The sequence below is a fragment of the Dendropsophus ebraccatus genome, chromosome 1, assembly GCF_027789765.1.
Source record: "Dendropsophus ebraccatus isolate aDenEbr1 chromosome 1, aDenEbr1.pat, whole genome shotgun sequence".
Classification (NCBI taxonomy): Eukaryota; Metazoa; Chordata; class Amphibia; order Anura; family Hylidae; genus Dendropsophus; species Dendropsophus ebraccatus.
Genome location: NC_091454.1, coordinates 49,857,341 through 49,870,180, shown reverse-complemented (window position 1 = coordinate 49,870,180; position 12,840 = coordinate 49,857,341).

Here is a 12,840-nt window from a genome sequence, read left to right as displayed (position 1 = left end):
TCAGTGATGTCATTGATAGTGTCATCGATGATGTTATCAATGATGTCATCAGTGATTTCATAGATGTTATCAGTAATGTCTGATTACATCGAAGATGTCAACGATGATGTCAATAAAATGATCATTGTTGTCAAGTATTGTCATCAGTGATGTCATTTATGATGTAATCAGTGATGTCATTGATGATGTCATCACTATTCTATGTTGTCAACGATATTGTCAATGAAGTTATCATTGTTGTCAATCGTTGTCATCAGTGATGTTATTGATGATGTCATCAGTTATGTCTTTGAAGATAACATCGATGAGGACATCGAAAATGTCAGATGATGTCATCACTATTCGATTATGTTGTCGATAAAGTTATCATTGTTGTCAATCATTATCAGTGTCATTGATGAGGTCATCAATTATGTCATCACTATTCGATGATGTCAACGATGATGTTGTCGATAAAGTTATCATTGTTGTCAATCATTGTCATCAGTGATGTCATTGATGATGTCATCAATGATGTCATTGATGATGTAATTAGTGATGTCATTGATGATGTTATTACTATTCGATGATGTCAATGATGATGTTGTCAATAAAGCTATGATCATTGTCAATCATTGTCATCAGTGATGTCATTGATGAGGTCATCGATAATGTCAGTGTTATCACTATTTGATGATGTCAACGATTATGTCGATAAAGCTATCATTGTTGTCAATCCTTGTCATCAGTATTCGATTATGTTAACGATGATGTTGTCGATAAAGTTGTAATTATTGATGTCATTAATGTCATCAGTGATATTGATGATGTCATCGATAATGTCATCAGTGGTGTCATTGATGTCATCAGTGATGTCATCGATGATTACATCACTATTCGATGATGTTGTCGATAAAGTTATCATTGTTGTCAATCATTATCAGTGATGTCATTGAAGATGTCATCAGTTATGTCATTAATGAAGTCATCAATGATGTCATCAGTGTTGTCATTGATGTCATCAGTGATGACATTGATGATGTCATCGATGATGACATCACTATTCGATGATGTCAACGATATTGTCGATAAAGTTATCATTGTTGTCAATCATTGTCTTCAGTAATGTCATTGATGATGTCATCGATGATGTCATTGATGATGTCATCAGCTATGTCATTGATGTCATCAGCTATGTCAGTGATGTCATTGTTGATGTCATTGAAAATGTCATCGATGATGTCATCACTATTCGATGTTAACGATGATGTTGTCAATAAAGTTATCATTGATGTCAATCATTGTCATCAGTGATGTCATCGATGATGCCCTCGTTGATGTAATTGATAATGTCATTGATTAATAAAGTTATGTCATCGATGATGTCATCTGTGATGTCAATGTTTATGTCATCGATGATAACATCACTATTCTAAGATGTCAATGATGATATTGTCGATAGTTATCAATGTTTTCAATCATTGTCATCAGTGATGTCATTGATGTAATCAGTGATTTCATCGATGATGTCATCAGTTATATCGTTGTTGTTTTCGATAATGTCATCACTATTCTACGATGTCAACAATGATTTTGTCAATAAAGTTATCATTGTTGTCAATCATTGACATCGGTGATGTCATTGATAATGTCATCAGTGATGTCAACAAAGATGTCATCAGCGATGTCATTGATAATGTCATTAGCGATGTCATTGATAATGTCATCAGTTATGTCATTGATGAGGTCATCAGTTATGTCATTGATGATGTCTTCACTATTCGAGGATGTCAACGATGATGTTGTCGGTAAAGTTATCATTGTTGTCATTGTCATCAGTGATGTCATCAGTTGTTATTGATGATGTCATCGCAACGCGATGATGTCAATGATGATGTTGTCGATAAAGTTAGCATTGTTGTCAGTCATGTCATCAGTTATGTCATCGATGATGTCATCACTATTCGATGATGTCAACGATGATTTTGTCAATAAAGTTATCATTGTTGTCAATTAGTCATCAGTGATGTCATTGATGATGTCATTAGCGATGTCTTTGATAATGTCATTGATAACATCATCGATGATGTCATCAGTTGTCATTGATGATGTCATCGAAGATGTCATCACTATTCGATGATGTCAACGATGATGTTGTCGATAAAGTTATCATTGTTGTCAATCATTGTCATCAGTGATGTCATTGATGATGTCATCAATGATGTCATTGATGATGTTATTACTATTCGATGATGTCAATGATGATGTTGTCAATAAAGCTATGATCATTGTCAATCATTGTCATCAGTGATGTCATTGATGAGGTCATCGATAATGTCAGTGTCATCACTATTTGATGATGTCAACGATTATGTCGATAAAGCTATCATTGTTGTCAATCCTTGTTATCATTGATGATGTCATCAGTTATGTAATTGAAGATGTCATTGATAGTGTCATCGATGATGTCATCAATGATGTCATCAGTGATTTCATAGATGTTATCAGTAATGTCTGATTGCATCGAAGATGTCAACGATGATGTCAATAAAATGATCATTGTTGTCAAGTATTGTCATCAGTGATGTCATTTATGATGTAATCAGTGATGTCATTGATGATGTCATCACTATTCTATGTTGTCAACGATATTGTCAATGAAGTTATCATTGTTGTCAATCGTTGTCATGAGTGATGTTATTGATGATGTCATCAGTTATGTCTTTGAAGATAACATCGATGAGGACATCGAAAATGTCAGATGATGTCATCACTATTCGATTATGTTGTCGATAAAGTTATCATTGTTGTCAATCATTATCAGTGTCATTGATGAGGTCATCAATTATGTCATTAATGATGTCATCGCTATTCGATGTCAACGATGATTTTGTCGATACCATTGTTGTCAATCATTGTCATCAGTGATGTCATTGATTATGTCATCACTATTCGATATACATCACTGCGCTCGCTCAGCAGGGGCAGGAGAAGCCTGAGGGGAACATTGAGAGTATGTTTTTTTTTCTCTCTTACGTTTTCACGGTGAGGAAATACTGATTGTTTTTTAGTACTGATGGTTTCCTGAAACCCCCCTAAAAAGACTTCCTGATGAGTATTTTCTGACTGTAAAAACTGAGCTCCCCTTCACACAATCAGGAAAATCCATCCAGATAGATTTCCTGACCCAGTTTTATTGGTCCCAGAAATTACAGGACATGTCTTGTAACTGTCTGGAATTCGGTCACGGATGATGCCCATAGAGCCCTAGAATCTTTCCAGAATTAGGACCCATCCACACTACAGAATCCGTAGGGTAAGGTCCCGCAGATTGCGTGCCCTGCTGCCCGCCCCTTAAAAATCTGGTCGGCCCATAGGCTCCATTCTATTCAGGCAGATACTGCCGACTGACCAAAAATAGAATAGACATGCCAACTCTTTGGGCGGATGACGAAATCTGCCTGAACATAGAATAAAGCCTATGGGACAGCCAGATCTTCCGGTGAGAGCGTGCACGGAATGCGCTGTAGGTTATCTGCGCGGATTCCATAGTGTGGCTGGGCCCTCATGAATGCAAACTTTGGTAGCCCTTTAACCGTACATGCTCCTAATCAAAAACACATAGTTAAATGCAGTGCTGTGTTTAACAGGTCCAGGGCCTCCAGCCACAAGAGGATGTTCCCCACCCCCCACGTTGCGGCACATTAGTGACATCACTTGTGTGCTCACAAATCCTAAAGTCACAGAGAGAACCCAGGGGAGAGTAGCCTGCAGCATGTGAGTATGTTTTTTTTTTTTTCTCCTGATGGTTTTTCTGATGCCTCCTGAAGGGCTTCCAGATCAGTGTCTCCTGACTGTAAAAACAACCATGGATGTGTGAAAGCGGCCTGACACGGACATAAGTGAATTTACAGTAATAACAAAGCGAAGCAGTTATTTATCACTGCAATCTGCTTATGAGCCTGCTGTCATGTAACTCAGGACTGGACCCAGCTTTTCCCAGCCCCCATGGAGGAGCGGCATGGTTATAAGGCAGCAGCTGATGAGCGGATTGCAGGGATAACAAAGTGTTTCACTTCATTATTACTGTAAATTGCATCAGCTCTATCTAGAATGTGTTCCTTGCTGACTTCCTGGTTCACAGCTATTGGGTAATTTTTTTTTTATCCTGGAAACTGTCTAAAGTCCTGATAGTGCCTCAATAAAGAAGTTGCTGTTTTACTCAAGCGCCAAACAGTGTGTTTGTCATTCTCTCCTGCATGCAGTATAGTCAGAAGCCACCAGGTAAGTCAGTGACTATAAATTACGCATTTGCAGGGGCGTAACTACCACTGTAGCAGCCATAGCGGCTCGTGCAGGCCTCCCGGGATCTTTTAACCGAAAGCCCTGCAGTTATGACTACACCTCACAGCTTAGTGGTCAGTCGGGAGGGGGCCCAATCAAAAGTTTGCTATAGGGCCCAGCCACTTCTAGTTACGCCGCTGAGCATTTGCGCAAGTGCATCTAACGCCCCCCCCCCCCCCCGCTGGACACATATACACAGTACTACTCCTCCCATCATTTGCTTATAGTATTAGCAGATGATGGGGGAGTAGTACCAGGGCTATCCCCATCACCTACAGATCCCTGCCACCGCTGCTGCACTTTAGTTCACATGCCCTGCTGAGGACTGCAGCACTCACCGCCGCCCCAGCCTCCTGCCGACTCGTTTCCTGATGTCACCTGAGTTGCTGGGGGTGCTCCCCAAAGTATTCCATAAATGTATTAACCCCTTAAGGACGGGGCCAATTTTCGTTTTTGCGTTTTCGGTTTTTCCTCCTTGTGTTTAAAAGGCCATAGCACTTGCATTTTTCCACCTAGAAACCCACATGAGCCCTTATTTTTTGCGTCACTAATTGTACTTTGCAATGACAGGCTGAATTTTTGCATTTGGTACACTACGAAACCAGAAAAAAATTCAAAGTGTGGTGAAATTGAAAAAAAAAAAACGCATTTCTTTTATTTGGGGGAACTGTGTTTTTACGCCATTCGCCCTGGGGTAAAACTGACTTGTTATACATGTTCCTCAAGTTGTTACGATTAAAACGATATATAACATGTATAACTTATATTGTATCTGATGGCCTATAAAAAATTCAAACCATTGTTAACAAATATACGTTCCTTAAAGGGAACCTGTCACCCCCCCGTGCCGGGGTGACAGGCTCCCGACCCCCGTTAGAGCCCTTTATACTTACCTAATCCCGCCGGGTCCCGCTTCTGGAGGTGGTCGGGTGATGAAGATCTCAGCCGCTGCAGCCCGGTGCGCGCGCTGAGAGATGAGTCCAACGCTCATAGAGAATGACGGAGCGCTGGACTCTCCTGTCATTCTCTATGGGTGTTGGACTCATCTCTCAGCGCGCGCGCTGGGCTGCAGCGGCTGAGATCTTCATCACCCGACCACCTCCAGAAGCGGGACCCGGCGGGATTAGGTAAGTATATGGGGCTCTAACGGGGGGTCGGAAGCCTGTCACCCCGGCACGGGGGGTGACAGGTTCCCTTTAAAATCGCTCCATTCCCAGGCTTATAGCGCTTTTATTCTTGGGTCTATGGGGCTGTGTTAGGTGTCATTTTTTGCGCCATGATGTGTTCTTTCTATCAATACCTTGATTGCGCATATACAACTTTTTGATCGCTTTTTATTACATTTTTTCTGGATTTGATCAGACCAAAAATGCGCAATTTTGCACTTTGGGATTTTTTTGCGCTGACGCCGTTTACTGTGCGAGACTAGGAATGTGATTAATTAATAGTTTGTTTATTTAATTATTTAACCCCTTCCCCCAATATGACGTCCAGGGACGTCATGAAAAGCAGTGCCAGAACGCATCATGACGTCCCTGGACGTCATGCTCATCCTGCCTCTTTCCACTGTCCCTGGCTGAGATCGGGTAGCAGGAGGAGGCTGTGTCACACAGCCTCCTCCTGCTGCCACTGCCCGGAGGGGAGCCGCGCTCCCCCCGGACAGTTAACCCCATAGACGCCGCGGTCGGTGTGACCGCAGCGTATATGGGGAGATCTCCTTCTTTTCCACGATCGGGTGCTGGGAGGAGGCAGCTGCACATGCTGTAACACTGCTGTGCTCCTCCCAGGCACCCGCTCTCTGCTGGAGCTGACCCTGCGCCCCCTTCTCCCCGTGCTCCCCCTTCCCAGCCCGCTCTCTCCCTCTGCAGGCGCTCCCCCTCCCTCCCCGTGCTTCCTTTCCTGGCGCCCCCCCCCCCCCACGTGCTTCCTTTACCGGAGCCCCCCAACCTCCCCATGCTTCCTTTCCTGCCCCCCCCCTCCCCCCTCCCCGTGCTTCCTTTCCCGGCGGCGCGCGCCCCCCCCCCCCCGGAGCCGCGCGAGTAATCGCTCGACTCCGGGAGGGTAGCCATAGCAACCCAGACGCTTCCCAGTGCGTCTGGGCTGCTATGATTTCTAATGATCAGGCCCCTGCACTGAGGCTGGGACCTGATCATTTGAATGATCTGTCAGTATGACACTGACAGATCATTCAATATATAATGCATTACAGCACTGATCATGTGCTGTAATGCATTATAGATGTGAAAAAGTGAAAGTTAAAAAAAAACCACTAAACACACTTACATACATAAATAAAGAAATAATTAATTACAATAAATAAATTAAATAAACACATAAGTACATAATAAATAAAATAAATAAAAAAAATTTAAATAAATAAATATAAATAAATATACACATTCCCCATCCTCCCTTTATAAATGATCCCCTATAAATAAAGTACACATATTTGGTATCGCCGCGTCCATAATGACCCCCTCTATTAACCTATTACATTAATTATTCCACCCGATTAACGCCATTAAAATAAATAAAGATCTAACAAAAATGACAATTTTTTTGTTAATCCCTCCCCCTAAAAAATATAGAAAAAATGTCACATGTACCCAAAATGTGTACCACTAAAAGCATCATCTTATGCAGCCAAAAAAAAAGTCTTCACATAACTCCATTGGCGAAAAAATAAAAATATCGCTGCTCTTACAATATGCAAGACACAAACAGTTTTTATAGTATAAATGCCATAATGTATAACAAAAGCTATATAACATGGATATCACTGTAATCGTACCGACCTGACGAATAACGATAACATGTCATATGTGAGGTATAGTAAATGGTGTACAAAAAAATGATGAAAAACAGCTGCTAAATTGTGTTTTTTATTCGTACCATCTCATAAAAAAATTTAATAAATAATGATCAGGGTGTCACATGTCCCTCAGAATGGTACCGATGGAAAGGTAAATTTATCTTACACAATATTTTGGCACCGCAAGTCCTCTGTGACATGGTATTATGGCTAAAAAAAACCCTGAAATAAGAAAAGACCCTAAAAATACACAAGGCTTCTGTCATGTCTGCGGCCTGTGGTTGAGTCAGGTGATGCACTGCGGCCACATGTGGGGAATTTCTAGAAACATTGGAATATGGGGAATAAAAAGTGAGTTCCATTTCTCAGTTAGCATTTGCTGTGTTAGAGGGAAACAATAGATTAACCCCTTCCCCCAATATGATGTCCAGGGACGTCATGAAAAGCAGTGGCAGAACGCATCATGACGTCCCTGGACGTCATGCTTTCCCTGCATCCCCCCTCTGTCTCTATCTAAGATCGAGCAGCAAGAGGAGGCTGTGTGACACAGCCTCCTCCTGCTGCCACTGCCCGGAGGGGAGCCGCGCTCCCCCGGGCAGTTAACCCCATAAACGCCGCGGTCAATGCGACTGCAGCGTCTATGGGGAGATTCAATGTCCTCCCGCCGATCGGGCGGCGGGGGGAGGCTGCAGAATGTTGCCTCCCCACACCGCCACTACATGTATGTCCCCCTCCCCTCGTTCTCCGATACTGGCGGATCGCCGCTATTACCGTTATAGCGGCGATCCGCCGGTACCGGGCATTATCATCGCCGTCGCCTTTCATCTCCCCCCACCGTGAATCTCCCACGGTGGGGGGAGATGAAAAAGTATCAATCAGACCCCAGATCAGCCCCCCTAGTGGGCGATCACTACCCGCTCCCCTCCCCGGGCGGCCATCACATCCAAGATGGCCGCCCCATCCCTGTGAACAGACTATCTCTGTTCACAGGGATGGAAATAAAATAATAATCAAAGCCCCATGCTCTCTGCCACAGGAGGTAGCGGAGAGCATGGGGCAGTGATTGGGGACCCCCCTGTGTGGTCCTGGAGCAGGTGATCGGCGGTATATACTATATACCGCTGATCGCCTGTTCCCAGTGCAAAGAAGCACTTTTTATCCCGTCACCATAAATGATTGGTGACAGGGGATAAAAAGTGATACAGTGTCGCCCCCCCCCCCTTCCCTATATACATTACCTGATCCAGGGAGGTCCTTCCTCCTTGGCATCCAGGCTGATTCTGAAGTGCGCATGCGCTCCAGAATCAGTTATCTCGGAAAATTTAAAGTTGCCCGTAACCACCCCAGATTGTCTGTAACCACCGCAGGTTGCCCATGACCACCCCAGGTTGCCCGTGACCACCCCACATTACCTGTAATCTAATTTTTTATTGTATTTTAGTAACTGCGCTATTCTAATAACTATTACTAGCTGCAGTTTTCCTCCAGCAAATTGGCGCTCCTTCCCTTCTGAGCCCCGCTGTGAGCCCATACAGTGTTTTATGCCCACATATGGGGTACCGTTTTACCCAGAAGAAGCTGTGTTACAGATTTTGGGGTACGTTTTTTCTCCCATTCCTTGTGAAATTGAGAAATTTTAAACTAAACAAACATATTATTGGAAAAATTCGAGTTTTTCATTTTTACTGTCTTATTTTGAATACTTTCCTCTAATACCTGTGGGGTCAAACCGCTCACTGCACCCCAAGATGAGTTCTTTGAGGGGTGCACCTTCCTAAATGGGGTGACTTTTGGGGGCGTTCTATTCTGCTGACACTACAAGGGCGCTGCAAACGCACCTGGCGCTCAGAAACTTCTTCGGAAAAATCTGCACTGAAAATGCTAATTGGCGCTTCTTCCCTTCTGAGCCCGGCTGGGTGCCCATACAGTGGTTTATGCCCACATATGGGGTACCGTTCTACTCAGGAGAGCCTGCGTTACAGATTTTGGCATGCAGCTTCTCCCCTGTTCCTAGTGAAATTGAGAAATTTCCAACTAAACGAACATATTATTGGAAAAATTCTAGTTTTTCAATTTTACTGTGTTATTTTGAATACTTTCCTCTAATACCTGTGGGGTCAAAATGGTCACCACACCCCAAGATGAATTCTTTGAGGGGTGTACTTTCCAAAATGGGCTGACTTTTGGGGGGGGGGGTTCTCTTCTGCGGACACTACAGGGGCGCTGCAAACGCACCTGGCGCTCAGAAACTTCTTCAGCAAAATCTGCATTAAAAAAGCGAATTGGCTATCCTTCCCTTCTGAGCCCGGCTGTGTGCCCATACAGTGTTTTATGCCCACATATGGGGTGCCGTTGTATTTAGGAGAACCTGCGTTACAAATTTTGGGGTACTTTTTTTCTCTTGTTCCTCGTGAAATTGAGAAATTTCAAACTAAACGAACATATTATTGGAAAAATTTGTGTTTTTCATTTTTACTGTCTAATTTTGAATACTTTCCTCTAATGCATGTGGGGTCAAAATGCTCATCCTACCCAAAGATGAATTCTTTGAGGGGTGTACTCTCGAAAATGGGGTGACTTTTGGGGGGATTCTATTCTGCGGACATTACAGGGGCACTGCAAACGCACCTGGCGCTCAGAAACTTCTTCAGCAAATCTGCATTAAAAAAGCTAATTGGCGCTCCTTACCTTCTGAGCCCGGCTGTGTGCCCATACAGTGGTTTACAGCCACATATGGGGTACCGTTGTATTCAGGAGAACCTGCATTACAGATTTTGGCATGCTTTTTTTCTCATGTTCCTTTTGAAAATGAGAAACTTTAATCTAAACGTATATATTATTTTAAAATTTAAAGCTTCGATTTTTTTACGGCCTAATTGTGAATACTCTCCTCCAGCCCCTGTAGGGTTAAAATGCTCATTATACCACTTGATAAATTCTTTAAGGTGTCTAGTTTTCAAAATGGGGTCACTTATGGGGGTTTCCAGTATACAAGCCTTCTAAATCCATTTAAAAAAAGAACTGGTCCCTAAAAAAAAAACAGTTTAGGAAACGTTCACAAAATGTGATAATTTGCTAATAAATTTCTAAGCCCCGTAACACCCTAAAAAAGTTAAATATGTTTCCCAAATTATGCCAGAATAAAGAGGACATATTGGTAATGTGATTTAGTAACTAATTTATGTGCTATGACTTCCTTTTTTAGAAGCAGAGAATTTCAGAAGTTCATTAAATGCTAAATTTTCAAATTTTTCATGATATTTTGATGTTTTTCACAAAAAACACACAAAGTAGTGACCAAATTTTGCCACTAATATAAAGTGCCATATGTGACGAAAAAACAGTCTCAGAATCGCTAGCATACGTTAAAGCATCACTGAGCTATAAGAGCATAAAGTGAGACAGGTCAGATTTTGAAAAATGAGCTTGGTCATTAAGGCCAAAACAGGCTGCGGAGGCAAGGGGTTAATAGTGATTAATTAAATGTTTGTTTATTTATTTGTTTACTTTTATTTAAAACCTGGGAAAAGGGGGACTTTTATTGGGGGAGGGGGCTTTTTACTATAAACAAAACTTTTTTTTTTTTTTTTTTTTTTACACATATGCTAGAAGCCCCCCTGGGGGACTTCTAGTATATATACTTTGATCTCTCATTGAGATCTCTGCAGCATAGATATGCTGCAGAGATCAATGAGATAGGCACTCGTTTACTTCCGGCTGCTGCAGCCGGAAGTAAACGAGTGCCGAGCCGGGGACGGCGCCATCTTGGATGAGTCCCCGGCCGGCATCAGTAACGGAGATCGCTCCTTCGGGATAACGTCCCGGAGGAGCGATCTCCCCCACTAGACACCAGGGAAAGGTTGCCTCCGGTAATCGGAGGCAGCTGTCAACTTTGACAGCTGCCTCCGATTAGCTAATTAGCGGGCACGGCGATCAGACCGTGCCCGCTAATAGCGGCGGTCCCGGGCTACACGCGGCACCCGGGACGTGGCGCTTTGAAGTGCTAATGAGGACATATGACGTACCGGTACGTCATATGTCCTTAAGAGGTTAAATCAATAACGCATACTGTACATTACATTACTTTACATAGACATCCATAGAAACAATACAGTGCCGTAAACTTCTATATATATTACACCCTCTGCTGGACACTTCATGGCAATTACAACTGATTCATGATGTCATGGTTTTTTACAAAATCTGAAGCCTCCCTGATCTGCTAAATTAGGGAAATAGCCCTATATGTGCATTTCCTATAATTAATGTACATTAGCAATTTGTCTAACTTTCCATAAGTAATAACATATTGAAAGATATGTTTTGGCCGGAGTTGTCCTTTAATACATATCGATCAGTGTCTGATTAGCTACAATGTAATGAGGTACAGGAGGAGGAGCCATAATATGGACACTAAATAGCCCTTGTGGTGAAGCTCTGTGAGAGCAGCATGGGAATCACAGTGTACTGCCAGGGGAGACAGAGGCCAGTGTACAGCACAGAGACCCCACACCCAGGGGAGACAGAAGCCAGTGTACAGCACAGAGACCCCACACCCAGGGGAGACAGAGGCCAGTGTACAGCACAGAGAATCAACACCCAGGGGAGACAGAGGCCAGTGTACAGCTCAGAGACCCCGCACCCAGGGGAGACATCACAGTGTACAGCACAGAGACCCTGCACCCAGGGGAGACAGAGGCCAGTGTACAGCACAGAGAATCCACACCCAGGGGAGACAGAGGCCAGTGTACAGCACAGAGAATCCACACCCAGGGGAGACAGAGGCCAGTGTACAGCTCAGAGACCGCACACCCAAGGGAGACAGAGGCCAGTGTACAGCACAGAGACCCCGCACCCAGGGGAGACAGAGACCCCGCACCCAGGGGAGACAGAGGCCAGTGTACAGCACAGAGACCCCACACCCAGGGGAGACAAAGGCCAGTGTACAGCACAGAGACCCCGCACCCAGGGGAGACAGAGGCCAGTGTACAGCACAGAGACCCCACACGCAGGGGAGACAGAGGCCAGTGTACAGCACAGAGACCCCACACCCAGGGGAGACAGAGGCCAGTGTACAGCACAGAGACCCCACACCCAGGGGAGACAGAGGCCAGTGTACAGCACAGAGAATCAACACCCAGGGGAGACAGAGGCCAGTGTACAGCTCAGAGACCCCGCACCCAGGGGAGACAGAGGCCAGTGTACAGCACAGAGACCCCGCACCCAGGGGAGACAGAGGCCAGTGTACAGCACAGAGACCCCGCACCCAGGGGAGACAGAGGCCAGTGTACAGCACAGAGACCCCAGACCCAGGAGAGATAAATGACAGTATACAGCACAGAGACCCCATACCCAGGGGAGACAGAGGCCAGTGTACAGCACGGAGACTCCACACCCAGGGGAGACAGAGGCCAGTGGAAAGCACAGAGACTCCACACCCAGATCAGTGTTTCCTGAATATAAAACAGCCATGGATGTGTGAAGGCGGCCTGACACGGACATGAGTGAATTTACAGTAATAACAAAGCAAAGCAGTTATTTATCACTGCAATCTGCTTATCAGCCTGCTGTCATGTAACTCAGGACTGGATCCAGCTTTTCCCAGCACCCATGGAAGAGCGGCATGGTTATAAGGCAGCAGCTGATGAGTGGATTGCAGGGATAACAAAGTGTTTCACTTCATTATTACTGTAAATTGCATCAGC